This window comes from Diadema setosum, chromosome 5 (assembly GCF_964275005.1).
Source record: "Diadema setosum chromosome 5, eeDiaSeto1, whole genome shotgun sequence".
Lineage (NCBI taxonomy): Eukaryota > Metazoa > Echinodermata > Echinoidea > Diadematoida > Diadematidae > Diadema > Diadema setosum.
In genome coordinates this window covers 34,158,676-34,176,559 of record NC_092689.1, presented here as the reverse complement: position 1 = coordinate 34,176,559, position 17,884 = coordinate 34,158,676, and positions in this window count along the sequence as shown.

Here is a 17,884-nt window from a genome sequence, read left to right as displayed (position 1 = left end):
TTCCCTCCACACATCCCGTCCTCACCGCAGTAATAGAAGATGTATCGCTTACAGACTGGGACAGAACACTACACCGATGTTTTTACTGCATTTCAGTCAGCGAAAAAAGTTTGTCGGACGACCCAACGCCATCTGAGAACGCACATCCTATGCGCCATCTTCAGACGCCAAGGAAGAAACATCACCCATCAGCCCATTACATGCTAGAGGGAAATGTTACTTAGCAACCTCTCTTCTGAGACTGCCCGTCATACGCAACGAATGGCAACTAGCACAAATACACACACACACATACACACACACACACACACACACACACACACACACACACGCACGCACACACACACACACACACACATGTATACATATATCTTTTATATATATATATATATATATAAATATATATATATATATATATATATATATATATATATATATATAATTATATATGCTATACATGATGAAAAAGTTACCCCCCCCCAAAAAAAAAAAAAACAAGGAACAAAATGTGTTCAAATCATCCTGTGTCAAGAAAAGGATTGTAAAGTTTGTTTCGTATTATCTGTTTTCAGTTTATTGGCTTTAGAATAATATTTCTATCATTATCAGTCAACGCACACACATTCTTTGACGACAGAGGTATGATGTCACGTTTTGGGAAGTGCTTCTTCTGCCTGAACGATAGCTGGGTCAAGAAAAGGTTGACACAAATTGGCAAAAGACCAAATTACAACCAGCTTTCTTTTCATCTTCCTTGTTTTGGGGTCAGCTAATATTCTATCAGTTTTTCATTTTCTCAATCAAACGAAACAAAAATGTTCTAAAATAATGATTGGGCATTCAGCCTTAAACCGGTTGCTGCATTCAACTTCTTCCATTTCCCTCTCCCTCCCTCTTTAACTTACTCACTCTCTCTCTCTTTACAAGGTTATGTCTTTAAAAAAAGGCTTTCTCACGCATATTTTGGATCCAGTGACGAATTAAAGATTATTGGAAAATTCGGTGGAAAGTTTGAGGAAAGTACAACAATCCCTGTAGAGGCACCCCCTCTACGTAACAGTGGAGCACAACCACACCGCATGTCACGTTAGTAGTATATGCAAGGAATTTCACAAAATTTTACTTCCCCAGGGCATTGAAAACAAAACAAAACAAAACAAGACAAAACAAGACAAGACAAGACAAGATAAGACAAGACAAGACAAAACAAAACAAACCAAAACAAAACAAAACAAAGCCTCTTCACGCAGTTCCTATACAGGAGGATGACGTGCTATTATTTGCTTTAGCATATCAGGCGCGGTGGAGCACCCCAATTATCTCGCAGAAATCCATCGGCAGCCGAGCCTCATTTGCATAAAGTAAACAACATGTACTCGCGTAGTTGAGAAAAAGTAAACAACTTCTCAAGCTAATAACAATTTAAGGAAGCCTATTTTTGGATTAAAATTGAGTTAGTTTGAATTTGAAAACATGTCCGAATATTCACATATAACATATCAAAGGATTTGACAATGATAAAATGTGAAATTTTAGCGAAAACCTGGCGAGCAAAATTACCAAAAATATGCCTCGAAAATCATCCTAAGATTCACGAAGTGTGATTGCGGAACAAAAGCGCCATTCGGACAAAGTACACCGACATTTATTTATCTGCTTGCATTTTAAATGTCATACCGTAATATTCCCGGTAGGCCATGGGGTGAGCTGGTTTTTTCGCTTGTTTCGTTCCGACAACTGCGGCACTAAAATTTCTCCACAGCTACGTGTAAACAAATAACCAAAAAGGCTACAGGAAAAAGTTCGACACAAATCCTCCTGCAGTATTTTGGTAATTTAGGGGGAAACAGTGAACTTTTTTGTCACTGAGGAGCTGAATATGTACACTTTGCCGTGTACGATATTCATTCGCGAACGATCATGTGATGTATGTTATCCAATCCGAATCGAGAATTATTGTTTACGAGTCAAAATGGCCGCCCCCTGTTAGCCTGTCGACGCGTCTACGTCGTCTGCTCAGCCGAAACTTATTATGCGTTATTATGCATGTAACATCGATGAAGTTTGAAAATTTCACGGCTATGACAAACCTAAGATAGACGAAACCTATTTTGTGTACCAAAGAGTGGATCAAATTGAGTGGGGGAGACCGTGAAATCGCGGACCAGAACGAAGTGATTCAGCTGCTCAGGGGGACTGACTGCAACCTACGTAGGAGGATAATTTACAGGTTAGTTTACGTGCGTACAGTCGAGTCGTAGCAGTCGACACTGCAGTGCAGTCTCACTCATAATGTTAATGACCATGATGACTACAAGTACAATTGTACAACGTTTAATAGCTATGTTATGAACGTTGCTTGTGTATGTTATAATGGGCGCTAATGCAGTAGCTTAGCCCTTAGCGTGTCTGTTACTTAGATAAATTATCTTGAATGTCACCTTGGCATGGCATAGCGCCGTTATAATGTCGCCTAGATGTAATTTTACATGTTGTTCTATGTACAGCCCAGGTTAGGTTGATGTAGCTGATAGGTGATATTGTTTTGTAAAAGTCTTGACACACAGGACTGAATTGAAAAAGGTCTAAACTGCATGTAAGTTTATATTTTCATAATCATGGCCATGGAGTATTAATATTAAAAATCCATCCTGTTTCTCTCACCCCGAAATTGGCGAATCCTCCCTCAAAACACACATTTAGCATCTCGTTAAATTAACTTATTAATATTTGATATAAATAGATCTAAAAGACCAACAATGACAATAACATAATTGCAACAGTTAAACTCCCTAAAACATATGATTACCATTATGTTGTGCCAAACTATAAAGCAGTGGGTGGTGGTGATAGTGAAAGGCCAAGGATTACTAGTATTAATGATGATAAGGCAGTTGTATTCATAATTATGATAATTGATATTGCATGTGATCAGGTGCTGAAAGCTGTAGATGTAATTTAAAATCAGTAATTGCACTGCAAGTACAAGTTGAAGTAGTTGATGATGACAATGATCATGAGGTGTTAATGATTACCTGGCATAGTACACTGTACTAGGCGCCTGTGTATTGGTAATTACAAGATTCAAATATTGGCAGTCAATAGTCTACCGTACATTTAATGATATATTGAGTGTAATGTTCAACCCCTCCCTCTAGCATTTAGCCTTTTTTTCCCCCTAACAAAATCCAATGGCTAATCATTGCTGTTCATTTCTCCATTGTATTAAATAGGATTCCATGAAACGTGCTACAAGAGGTTTATAGATAGCAAACGCCTGAATCTCGCTAGGAAACGAAAGCTGAAGGAGGAGCCTGGTCCGTCAGCAGGAGCATCTGTTTCCTCCCCTAAGACGCTCACATCAAGATCAAGATTTTCTTCTGGAAGCTCTTCAGGTTCTGCTGTGTTGCCTGTGAAATGCATCATTTGCAACAGAGTCAACCTGCTCATTACTTGCCAAGGGGAATAGGTTAATATGATTGATATTGAAGCATGAAAACATTGTCATGTTACTATAAGTTGTCCTTGATAAAATGGAGCAATATAATAGGCCTATACACCACTGAAACATTCACACACATACACAAAGAACTTCAGTGCAAAGTTCAGAAACAACAGAATGTACTGTATATGCACCAATGCTTTGGTCAATGTGATTGATATTCAAGAATTGACATCTTACCAAAGTTGTGCATGATAAAATGTCTTTGTAATACAGATTGCTTCCTGTATTTTGAATGCCAATGTTTATGCAACATGTTTTGACTCCTTGCCTCAGTATGTGATTGTTCGCCCTTTAGCAAACATTTCTGCCCACTATTATGATTTGATTAGGGTTGAATTATTCTAAGAACAAAGATGTTTTCCTAAGTGTATTTTTTTTTCATAAAACTGTATTATTAATACTGAAACAGAATGTTCATGTAGAAAGGTCAGTACAATGTAGGTGTGAGTACAAAATCAGTTTGCTAAAACTAATACACACCAGCCAAATGAAAATTGTGCATAAGTTGAGTCAGGTTTGCACAGATCCTCTGATATTGGATGTTAATTGCAATGTTATTATAATTTTTAATGCCAAACCTGTTTTATTCTCTCCAAGATTTTCAGGTACACATTGCCTCCAATGCAGAATCCAACAGTTTTCACTCATGAATGGGTAAACTATAATTTTGCCTTTATTTTATATATTGGCATTTTTCAAAACTTTTACACCCTTTCAAGGATATGTGGACCATGGAATGTTCCAGGAAATTTATTAAAACTAGAAAATTTGACTGATTATCATTTTGAGCTATCTTACATGAAAGGAGGTAGTGTCCCACCATGTTGTAACCTAATGATAGCAATGAAAACTTCAGGAAATTTTATGAAGATTAAATTTTCTAGTGCTAAAGTAATGTATAATATTTCATGAACAACGTGATTGCTATGTGATCTAAGTATATTAAAGCTTCTTAGGAAGAAGAAGAAGAAGAAAAGAAAAGCATGTTTACTGATAAACAATATGATCTGTTTAATAGTAATGTCTCATGTGTGTAAATGAGTTTGTATGTGTGCGTGTGAGTGTATATAATATGTCAGGTTTTTATGCACCTGTGTATGTGTAATGCACTGATCAGTACATGTATTATATCGTTGTGTGTGTTCATGTTTATGATAATCTTTTTTATGATGCTGATGTGATAAATGGCCAAGGCATGTAGAACAATATTTTAATACACTTGGGTATATTGAATCTTCATAACTATGTGTGTGCGTATGTGTGTGTGCATGTGAGGGTGTGTGTGTGTGTGTGTGTGTGTGTACAATAAGATTCTCCCACATGCACGCGGACACACACACAAACAAACACACTGATTTTTTTTTCTTTTTTTTTTGCATTGAATGATTAGTCATTTGATTAATAACATGTCTTTGAACAGAATATAAGGCATTTGCCTTGACCTCTGACGGTCAGTCAGTGCTCTCTCTCATATGGTCTTGAACCACTGCTTGTCCTCCTTTGCATAGCCAGCATCAGGAAAAGCTGAAACATGAGATATAATGCAACTATTAAACCAAAACTTCACTTTTTTTTTCTAGGTATATGGCTAAAAGCAGTGCTTTACAAATGTGTACCCGTATATGCATTTCAGCTTAGAAACACTATGGGAACTATACTGCGGCTAGCAGCCCCATACGCATAACTGCGGCTAGCAGCCCCATACGCATAACTGCGGCCAGCAGCCCCATACGCATAGCGTCATGGGGCTGTGAACTGTAGCATACAGGATCATGACGGATATTTTATCGCGGACAAATATCAACTTAAAATTGGGAAAAAATCTTCAATTTGAAGACTTGTTAATAAATTTGAAGTATTGATAACAGAGTTCGTACAAGGTTTGCTTCTGCAAATAGTTCCTTTCTGTTCAAATTGATGACTAAATGTGACTCGGTCGAGAGGAAACTGGGAGAGCTACACTGAATTGACGGCCAGCGCATGCACACACAGACATCTAATATCCAGTCAATGGATACGAAATTTGTGCGCAGTGATGTGTGCGCCTGCGCTGACCGTCAATTCAGCGTAGCTCTCCCAGATTCCTCTCGACCTAGTCATATTAAGTCATCAAATCGAACAGAAAATGACTATATGTAGAACCAAACCTTGCACGAACCCTGTTGTCAATACTTCAACCTTACTTGTAAGTCTTCAAATTGAAGAATTTTTGTTCGATTTAAGGTTGACATTTGTCCGCGATACTTCCCTGTCATGATCCTAAATGCTTCAATCCGCAGCCCCATTACGATATGTGTATTGGGCTGCTGGTCGCAGTTTATAAAATATGGATTTTCGCAAAAACTGCAGGATATTTCGAGGAGAACTTTTTACAGTATATTTAGAATGTACAAAACATCACATTTCCGCATTCAGAAAGTAGTGCCAGTGTTGCTGGAACGAAACCCATTTTCTAAGCCTCTTTTTCAGCTTCACCCCATGGCCTACGGCCATGGTTGTGTCGGAAAAAAACCAGAAGGTGATGTCAAAAATGACACGAACGCTAAGCGTACAGGTCGGTCCCATGTATATATAATCGCGTCACTGTAGCGTTGCATGTCACAGCACACACAACGCATTGCTGCATGCAGCGTGCGCGGCAGCAGCTCAGCAGTCACCGCCGTGCGACACTCGGCCACTGCACTTTTATTTGATTGAATAAATGTAATTTCTTACCTTCTACGAAGGAGATATTTTAACAGAAACAAAAACACGAGAAAGTAGAAGTATGCAGACTGAACTGAGCTGACATGTTAATCTAAAAACTGAGAACTGTGTTCTGAGACAATATAGATCTAAATGCAAAAAATCTACTCCTGTGTCACATTATATGGCATGTGTGAGGAAGAAGAAAATTTGGCCTAGGGAAGGGGGAGGGGGGAGGAGGAAAAACTATTTGTTCATAAATATGCGATGACACAGAAAATCCAATCTTTATCATTTTTTTTTATTTATATGATTATTATTTAAATCATTATTTTTTTTTGATTACCTTCTACTGGGTGGATGGCATAGTTGGACGAAAGCAGATGGGGGGCCAGTTTATGTAAATCTGAATTATTTTCAGCGGCCATGTTCTTTATTGATGTACATGCAGGTAGGCATTAATTTTGTGTGTGTGTGTGTGTTTATCACTATCATGTGTGTGGTACTGTCTTTCTTCCTACGTACATTGTTTTAAAGTGTTTTTATGTATTAAGTACTAGTAATTTTTGCTACAATTATGTGTATGCACCTTCTTCCAACAAATCCTTCCATATTTCCTCTCAGATGTTGTCCACATTTACAAAATCATGTATCATCCTCAGGGCTGCCAACTCTCACTCATTGAGAGTGAGACTCGCTCATTTTGGTCCTTTCTCACTCTAAAACTTTATTTCATTTGCATGCATTTCTATTGATCTCACTCATTTTGACTCCAAAATTATAGCACTGGCCTATGGGAGTCTCACTCTCAAGTAGTTTCCAATGTTGGCAGCCCTGCATCCTTCTCACACATTCCAATAGCAACATCACTTTCCTCAATGATTGCCTCTTCCAACTCGGTGCACATCAATCGTACAGAAACGCATAAACAGAAGTATGCATCCCACTGAAGCTACGGTCACAGAAGTCCTTACGAACACTGTAAAAATGACCGATTTGTACAGCCCCAAATGGACAAAAATCTTTGTACGGCATTTGCAGGGATATCTGTGACCGTAGCTTTAATTCCGAGAGAAGTTCACAAGTTAACAGAGGGATGATCTGCATGATTGAGTGCTTTGATTTCTACTTGAATTTTATTATAATTTAGAGTTTAAATGTTAGTGTTACTTAAATACGGTGTTATTCATTCAGCTTTGCTGGCCATGGTCATTGCTGAATTCATAACTAGGAATAGAAAATTTCATAACAAACACATTCCTGCTTATGATTTTTATGAAGAAGTTAATCGCATGTGCTACCAAAATCACAAAAACAACGCGCAAAATCACAAGCTTCACACCCGGGCCTCACACATTCACAAACACAATCACAGGCTCCGCTCAGCTTTCTACCAACTGCTAAGGTCCACCGCCCGGGCCGGCCTGGCCGGGCCGAACCTCGAGCTCGGCCTCGACAGAGACGCGCCGCAGAGTCCGATCAAAACCACATCATGTCAGACCGTTACATTGTTATGATTATTTTACTCATTTAAACGAAACATTAAGATGTTTGTAAGAAATACAACATTCAAATATGATTATCACGAATGAAATTTCATCAAACTTCCTACTTACCAAATCACACAGCACGAGAATCCCAGCTGGCAAAATTGACTGCGGCCGCACAGCGTCACATGCAAACCAACAACAACGCACGAAATCCTGAATCTCACGTATCCACGCACGCATCCCCGGTTTTTACGGGAAAAGAAATGACGTCATTTTCAAATGCTTCGCTGACTACAATTTTCTATTCCAAACCCTGTAGAAACAAGTTGATTTCTCAAAAAGTACAGGTTGAATCAAGCGAAAACTTTCACCATACATGGATTGCGGCCTGATGAACTTATGTTGCCAATTTCGGACACATTGGAGCCCGGCCATGGTCCAGTCGTAAAAAAACAGAGAGCATGTTTTGCGAGAGGTGATTTTCAAAAAGCTTTAATATCTCAAGTTCTAGTGCAGCAAATTTCATAATTTTTTCATCAAAAGGAAGATTTTTAAAAACTTAGATAGTGTGGGAAGTTTGAGTTTACTAGCGGCACGCATAGCGGCACAAGGAGAAGGTAAAGATTTGACTTTTTCATGCACTCAGTTTCGGGCAGCCGTGGATGCCCGTTGGAAATTCAAATAGAACGGGGCGATAATGAGATGCAAATTGGGGTGCTCCACCGCGCCTGCATATTATGTGAGTATTAGAGACAGAAAATTAGGAGAATTTGTACAATAAATTACTGACTTTCTTTGTATTGCTCTGCAAGTGTGATCACTCACCCATCACTCAATGTTGTAGGGTTTCATAATGGAGAGGGCTGCACATGGAATAAACTGTAAAAATTCATAACTTTCTAAGAGATTTTACTTATTTGTTGAAATTATATAATATATATGAATATATATATATATATATATATATATATATATATATATATATATATATATAATTTGTAGTAAATTGAAGCTTGAAAGATTGGGCGCACGGATAGAGAGAATGCCAGATGAAATAAAGCCAGAATAATGACAAGGAAAAATAAATACATGTAGATATCTTTAAGCATGTATTACCATTCATTTGTTAATTTCCTGATGTTAACGTTCGAATGCTCTTTAGAATACGACTACGAAAATTGTGGCCTGACGACCTCAGTGACTGCGTAACCGAGAAAATTGGCCAGCTACGAGAGAAGTCGAATCACAGAACACGCAAGAGATGGTTCACAAACCAATAATTATGCCGTCGACAGTACAAGAGATCTCATGAAAATTTGATTCACGCGTCCATCTGCACAATTTGCTCACAATAAAATCTTAATCGCAAGACTGGAAAAACAGGCGACGACACAATCGTCACCAAGGACGTATAGCGCCAGATTCCGGGATTGTCGTCTGTCTGCTGCATATTACTTTCGGTCACCGTGCTAGTTAGCAGAGCGGTGAACAACGCAAGCAGGCAAAAAAAAAAGTGAACGGGAAGGTGAAACGAAGCCTAATGTTTTATTCTTTTTTAGAGGTGTCGTGTTCTTCATTTTTGTAATACCTAATTTCTTGACCACGATGACGCGACAGGGGCCTTATATCAACCTTCTTCGTTTTTTGTTTTGTTTTTTTTTTTCCGCTGGGCGTGACTTTATGAAAGGAGTGGCTGCCTCGCTGCTGCTAAGAGCGAAAATCTTTACCTGCGCCAAAATCATGCGTGTATTTCGTCAGCACCTTCCCTTCGGCGCGTGATTGGGTGAAAGAACGGAAGGTCGCGCATTAAAAGGTAGAAAAAAAAAAATGACAGCAAACAATATTTCAGGCGATCACGGATCAACAGACATGGTGAATTAAAGAAAGAGGGAGAGATAGAGAGAGATATATAGAAAAAAGAGATTAGCCACTGATGTGGGAGGAAAAGTGCGATCAAGCTAAATGATGGAGTGTTTATAAATACTTAAGGTGTTTTTTTTTTTTTTCGGCAAGCGATATCAGTGTTCAGTCCCCTCACTGGTTCTCCTGGTACCGTTATTTCACTGTGACAGAAATTCTCCTTGCAATGTTTTTTTTTTTTTTTTTTTTAATTCTTGTCGTAGATTTGGTTAGCATATTTTGGCACCTTGTTTCACATCGATATACACTTATAACCACGAAGAATACAAATTCTGTAAGAAAACAAGCAGATATGTTTAAACGATACACCTTCATTAAAAAAAAAACAACAACAAAAGAATCTGGATGCACAATAACGAAGACAAACACATTGCTTCATTGTACCCGAGTCAAGATATCAATTAATTGAACAAACATGAAAGACAAAGGTGTAAAGTACGAAGGAATCCACAACGGAAAACCTGAAAAGGGGTGGGGGGGGGGATTTACGTTCACCTGAGCTTCAAGTCGGTCCAACGTTCTCTTGGTGCCGCTAATGGGTAATTTCAGCAAGTATTGATGAAGTGACTGGTAACAACGTTTTCTGGGGCATAAAAAACAATTGCCATGTAGGTCTATTGTTCTCCGTAGTTTAACCTCAATACCATACACCGACCGGTTCTAAAGGAAAGAGAGATGATGAGTTATTAAAATCTAAAGCGATCCCGGCATCCTTAAAGGTTTGACTTTGACAACAAGTACCTAACTTTATCCAGCTAGTCGACATACCTCCTTGCTTTAACTAACTATAGATGCATTTACCTTTCCTATACGAATGGCCTTTGCCAAATGTGATCAAATTGAAGTTTGGAGAAGATGATGAGTGGGTTAATTTTTGTTTTCAATGATGCAACCAATGAAGATATCCCTTTAACTCCTTCCCCCATCAGTCCCATAGCAATTTTCTTATGTTTGTGTGTGTGTGTGTAGGGGGGGGGGGGAGGACTCGACTTCCCCCGTACGGGAGAACCGTTAAGACGGATCAAATTATATCTATTACATTTCTCACACAGTAGTACTTTGAAGAAGTTTGGTCGAAGTGGGTTATAAACAATTAATTATCGTCTAAACTCCAAAATCACTTTAAATCTCCTTAAATCATATAAAAACACGATTTTCCAGTCAGCAAACATATGACGGGTCAAAAAATTTGAACAAACACTCGGACCCTTCCCTATACCCCCCGCACCCCAAAATTTCTCTCATCTCCTTGATATGCTTTCATACAATTATTATGTATATATACATGTATATATATATATATATATATATATATGTATATATATATATATATATATACATATATATATATATATATATATATATATATATATATATATATATATATATATATATATATATATATATATAATATACATATATATATATATATATATGCTACCATCGTCATGATCACTCATCCCAATGCCAGACTCCCGCATTATCGCCCAAAAGTCGATTGCGAGGAACCCCCATTCTACTCTATCGCACATGTATAGAGGAAACTTTGAAAGTGGAATAACGACGTTACTTACCTTTCCAAGTTTGATCCAGGAGATGGGGAGTTTGTGCCAAAAAAAAAAAGATTCTGCCAATTTAAATGACTTGTGCTCATGTGGATCCTGGGAGAAAATGTTTATGATCCGGGCACGGAGTGAACACGCTATGGAATTTCACTGCGAAACGCAGGGTATGCCTGCTACTTGGGACTGGAAATGCTTGTTGTTGTTTTTGCTGTTGCTGCTGCTGCTGCTTTTTGGGAATGTCATTGTTTACTCCCTCGCTGGGTTCTCTTTATACCCTCGGGATTAGTCAGAAAAAAGGTCCAACCCTTTGTAAGACACATAGCAACCCACTCTAGACTGACGAGGTTGGATCCCAGCTATGTGTGGAGAGAAAAGTGTCTGCTAATATTTTGATGAGCCACATTGCGCTGCCAAAACTCTCGCTTCGCCATTGTTTCCGAATGGATTTTTGTCCTCTCCCTTTGTCCCGGTTCCTGAAGATTGTTAAAACACTCCAGACTTTCTGGTATCTGAGGTGCTAGGTGGTACACTGGTACGATTGAGACATTGCACGCAGACAAAACTGAGAAAATTTGATCATATTTCTGAAATGATATAACAATATTGAATAAATGATGAATTATTGTACTGATAAATGACATTATGAGATGAATTTGTAGATATTAATCTTTTAAAAAGGTATTATGCAGACTGGTCGGGCCACCACTGTCGCTCTTATGAACAACTCACTTTCTGCACCTCAAGGACGCAATACAAAAGTTGATGAGCGAAGGGAAAATCTAACCTTGGATTTAAAAGAAGAGGGTGAAATGGTAAACAAATGTATTTACAGAAACGAAAAACAAGAGACAAAAAGTGATGACTATCACCGAAAGAGATCTTAAAGTCAATCGTCCTATAATAAGGAAGTAGATGGGGGGGGGGGGGGATGCGCACGAGAAATTTAAGGTACATGGAAATCAGCTGCGACACTAAGGAAACGAATAGATGACGAATAGGGTATAGGGAGTCTGAACAGAAATAACCAAAATATGAATTCCCTACAATAATGATGGCGTGCATTTGAAAATACCGCGATTAAAGCATTCATGGAAAAAGACGTCCACATTTAACAGACATCTTCAATTGTGTGTTGTTGTTGCTTTGTTCTCTGTACTCGTTAAACCCGAAGAGAATCGTGATGTATAGCATGACCATGATTGCACTTTGCGTACTACCTTTGGCCGGGTCATGGAGGTAATGTGGCGGTAAATCTAAAACAATGGACTTGCCATTTATTTTTTTCCCGTCCGAAGAAATTGCAACCTTTTTTTCCCCCCTCTTATGTATCAAAATTGGTTCCATTCATAAACCAGACTTTCCTGCACTTCTGTTTCACTTCGGTTCCATAACATTCACCGAGCATCGATGCCTCAGGCAATCTTTCTTCATAACATCTATAGACCTATCAAGCAGCCACCATACTTCATAAAAAGGGCAACAGTCATTGTTGCCATTTTTCTTCTGGCTCCTTAGAAAATTGCACTCTGGTAATTGAATGAATAATTTCGCGGTATACCGACAAGCATATACCATACTTTGTGGATGAAGTGTGCCACTATAATCACTGAGTCAATAAGTGAATATATCGAACAAACACACTCAACAAGTTTAGAGAAGGGTTGCTTGAAAAAAAAAAATGGCGGTAAACATTTATTTTTTTCTTCTTTCTCAGTTTCCTTCAGTAGTAATGCAGCTTTAATATCATTGTGTGTATGACGACAAAACCGAGATTTATGTATGGACATGTTTGAAACGCTGGATTTCGGTGTGTTTGCACACGATTGATAATTACCCAACACAAAGGAGCAAACTGTCTTCAGCTCAAATTTTACTCCACCTAATAAACACATTGGTGGCACGATGGCCAGGGGCCACTAAATGTTGATGTCTGGCCACCAAACTTCCAAATTGGCTATCTATTGGTGGCCTTACCGGGCATTTAAAGATACAAAATGGATTGTTATGTTTTTGCTTATTTTGATATGTTAACGGTGTGAATGGGCTATACAAGAGAAAAAAAAAACAGTCGAGCCTTGCATGAATATATATATATATATATATATATATATATATATATATATATATATATATATATATAATAGTGCATACAATGTAGCTTAATATCTTATCAAAAGTACATTATTTAAACTTCTTTCTTCCTTCGGAATCAGAATACGCTTTGTTTTGCTGGCATAACACATTATTCCACATTGCATTCCGTGCTAGATGTAATACATGCTATCTTAGCTATGTGTGAATAGCTTCAATAAATGAAATTATTTAGGTGAAACAATACCAGACAAAAATATATCGTTTAATGAAAAGCCCGTGGTGAACTTGACTATCTCAAAGAGGTAACTGCATCCTCTCGTTAGGGGGGCAATGATGGTGCCTGCCGATGCTCAGCTGTGGTGGTGTTGTTTCTACATTATTAATGGTAGCGGAGGGTGTAAATGGAATGTCTTCGCACCGGAGGGTGAACCAAGACAAAATGTGAGAGTGTATTCTGCTGACACCACATTAGCGCCTTCGGAGATGCACCATGGCCGCCAAATAAACCAGTCGAGCATCATGTGCACGATATGGAGTTGGGGATCGGAAGGGGTGTGTTGGGGTAGGCGCTAGGGGCATGGGTGGGGGTGGGGGACGAGGGGGTTCAACGTTCCCTTTAAATGGGACGCCCTTTTGACAGGGGCAATGGAGAACTGGGCAAGGTGGTTGTGACAGAAAGTGTTTGTGACAGTTTCTAAGAGCAAAGTATGCGGCGTTTGCCTTTTCAGACATTTACCTTCAATTGAGGGAGCAAACAGTTTCTCCAAGAAGGGGGAAGGGAAGATGGATTAAAATCGCCATTGATTGTAAAGATATCTTAGATCTTAGATCATAAATTGTATACTGATTGTTTTTCTTTCTTTGCGTCGCAGCAGAGATTTTTTGCGTAAAACGTGCGGAAGAAAGCAATACACAGTTGTCAAAATCCGTTTCTGTCTATATCAAACCGGAAAAAATAACCCTCCCTTCTGTCGTTAGAATTTAGTTCAGCTATGCAGTCAGTAAAAAGCCCAATAGCTGGCTATCGGGTCGACATGAAGAATGAATCCCTGTGTGATCTCATTGTCTCATGATAACACTGGGCACACTGACAAACAGGTCGTATATCCAGCTGAAACCAAGTATACATGTTTCATTCTGTCAACGTGAACCCATGGAACGAACATGAAAAGCACGTCAAAAAAAATCTGATATCCGTCTAAACCAATTGATTATAGATTTGACTTTCTATTCCATTGCTAACAATGAGATTGCAATACCGATGAAAGTACACCCTGATTAGCCCTTGATTCCAGATACACTGTATGTGTTTTAATGGACAAAAAAGGACCTCTCAAAGACTATATCCATTAGACTTTTATAATCAGTGGAATGACAGCAAGTATACATGCAGAAGACACATTGTATTGTCTATGCTGCGGTGCATTAAGAAAGGAAAGACCGAAAATGGAAAAGACATTTAGATGTGCAGATGTACAATCGATTAATCTGTGAATGAATGAATGAATGAATGAATGAATGAATGAATGAATGAATGAATGGATGGATGAATGAATGAATGAATGGATGGATGGATGAAACATTCACTCATCAACAGAACAAGCAAATACAGTAATAGGAAAGTAATAAAAGAAAACAAATGAATGAATGAATTAATGAATGAGTAATTAATTAGTCAATTCATAAACAATCAAATAGACGGAAAGATAAATAGATAATACAGACGTACATACACACACAGACATACATACGTACATACATACATACATACATACATACATACAAAGTGAATTTAAAAGAATACCAGACACTTCGGTTTTTTTTTTCCTTATTGTCGTTTTGTCAGACGCCAGTGTCTGTGTAACGCAAAGACCTCATGACAGTATGAATAGCGACGGTTATTATAATCTTGTTTTTGATATGCATGGTGTAATGTTACAAAGAGCTTGTGGTAATATTTGAGGTATGTGGGCGCAGAGAGAGAGAGAGACGAGTGTAACTGATGAAGGCTCACCAGCGAGCAAATCACAGTAATGGACGCTTTATTACATAAGTGCCCAATGAGAACAGTGATAACGACGTCGGGATCGGGAGAGATGTTATCTGCATCGGAGTGATGCGGTTGCTATGGAAACTGGTAATGGCGGCGGTGATTGATACGATGGGGTTCGGCTAGCCCAAGGAAAGATGTGCCGGTGAAGATACGGGAACTTTTTTAATGTTATCGTTTTTCTAACGGGTTTATAAATTGAATAATAGGTTTACTGTTATGTGTTCCCCGATCGCAATTAGTCCGCTGCCTCAATACCATTGTCTTATGTTCACATGTGGTTGCTACAAAAGTTATTTTGCTTGTTTTAGAAAGCACAGCGATCCCGCGGACATTCGTCTTTATACTAAGTGTTTCTTACCTCAGACACGATAATTATTCTGTGTGTTTCTACGAACAGTGTTTGACGAAACCTTGTGAATCTGGGACTGCGTGCCCACAATGATAAAAAAAAAAAAAAAATCGGTCACACTAATCAAACTTGAGGCGCAATAATCTACTTTTAAACTGTGAGATAAACACTCTAACTGGGTAATGGAGGAGAAGAAGAAATAAAAGAAGAAGAGGTAGAAGATAAAATTAAAAAGGAAAAGGAGGGAGGAGGAAAAAGAAGAAAATGAAAGAGGAGAAGAGACCCAATACTGTTGGTATTAGGTAATCGAAATAACTACGGAAACTGGTGTATTACAGCCCATCAGGCTTATGTCCATACCTACAGGCACAATGCACAAACCACTCGGTCAAATAAACTCACACGCCCACACACACCCACACCCACACCCACACGCACACACACACACACACGCACACTCTCACACACACAAACAAACCCACACACACATACACACACATGCATACAACCATGTTGTGAAGATCTTACGCATTGCAACACTCCAACGGGTCGTCGGCAAAGCTTTAACAAGATAAAGATCCTTTGAGAATCTAGGAGACGAGAAGCACGAAAATGGACCTCAAATCAATGATGACTAAAATTGATAACGGATATAGCAGTGATCTTAAAAGATGCCTTACTGCGGTCGGGGGCACTATCATACGCCTCATCTAACTCCAAAGGGCGTTCTTCTTGGTGTCAGGGATAACCGCTTCCCTCACCCTTGCAGAAATCGCAAAGCGAAAGCGCCGACGAGTTTCCGGTCACACTGAGCCTTACACCTCAATGCGCATTTAGATGACCTTTGGTTTATTAACCCACTAAGGGTTAGCTTCTGACAATGCCATTGACAGTTTTAAGCAAACGTCTCTCCTGTGGTAATGGAAGAGTTAAAATGCTTCTGTTTTCTGATGAATTCCATTTTACACACTTAAGTTCACATCTCAACCCTTACGCTCGCTCAATCAGGATAATTTCATAGGATAAAAATCTTTGGGTCAGCTAGAGCATTTGTTATCCATGAAGATATTGAATAATTGCTAAGGAGAGAATACAGGATCATGATTACGCCTGAGTTGCTTTTAAGAGATGAACATTTGCGCCGAAAGATTTTTTTTTTTTGCTGTACAATGCATTTCAATAGTTGACTTGGATAAAACATCTACCATGGAAACAACAGAAGCACTAACTGTTGCTATTTATAGTAATGTGCATTGACGGACCTGATCACTAAATGTCCAGCATCCAGTGTATTAGTAATCTACGGCAGATGTTAAGTTAGTATGTAGCACGCTTCACCCCGAATGGATAACTCGTGTGTTAAAAATCTACTATAGATGTTAACTTACTATGCGGCACTCTTCACCCCTGTAACGCAGCCCATACTTTTAGCCTAATGTTAGGTCATACCAGCTTTAGACCGCAGGATAGAAACATTTTAAACCATTTCACATGACACAGGCGAGTTATCATTGCATGCACCTGTATTGTGGGGCAAAGAGCCCCAGTTTTATCATGTTTTGACATCATACACGAAGGGTGGGCGTTCATCAGATATATTCTGGTTGAAGATGTAATATAAATTATATATCGCAGAAACTCGTATCTTGTCGCTGAAGGTCATAATACTGTATATAGTTTCCCTCTACTTTCTCTTTCTCTCTCCTCATTGTCCTATCTTGGAAGAAATCACATTTTTCATTATTGCATGACACGGCAACTACTGTCAGAGATTGTGGTGAAACATATTTTACAAATATTTTCTTCTGCAGTCTACATTAGTCTTATGTTCAGTTCAATCATATTCAGCCATGACCCCATGCGCTTGAAGAGAAAGTGTAGAAATAATGCCTTCTGAACCTGACGAAGAATACACAATTTTAAAGGGACTTTCCAGACGATTTACATAATTTCACATCATGTAGTACATAAATCGACAGCTCCATGTATACATTTGTGAAATTTATTGTGGTCCTTGACCAGAGAAAAAATACGCTGAAAAATCTTATTAAAGGACAAGTTCACCTTCAGAGACATGTGGGTTGAGTGAATGCAGCAATATTAGTAGAACACATCAGTGAGAGTTTGAGGAAAATCGGACAATCCGTTCAAAAGTTATGAATTTTTGAAGTTTCTGCTCACTCAAGACTGGATGAGAAGACTACTATAGCTTGTGATGTCACA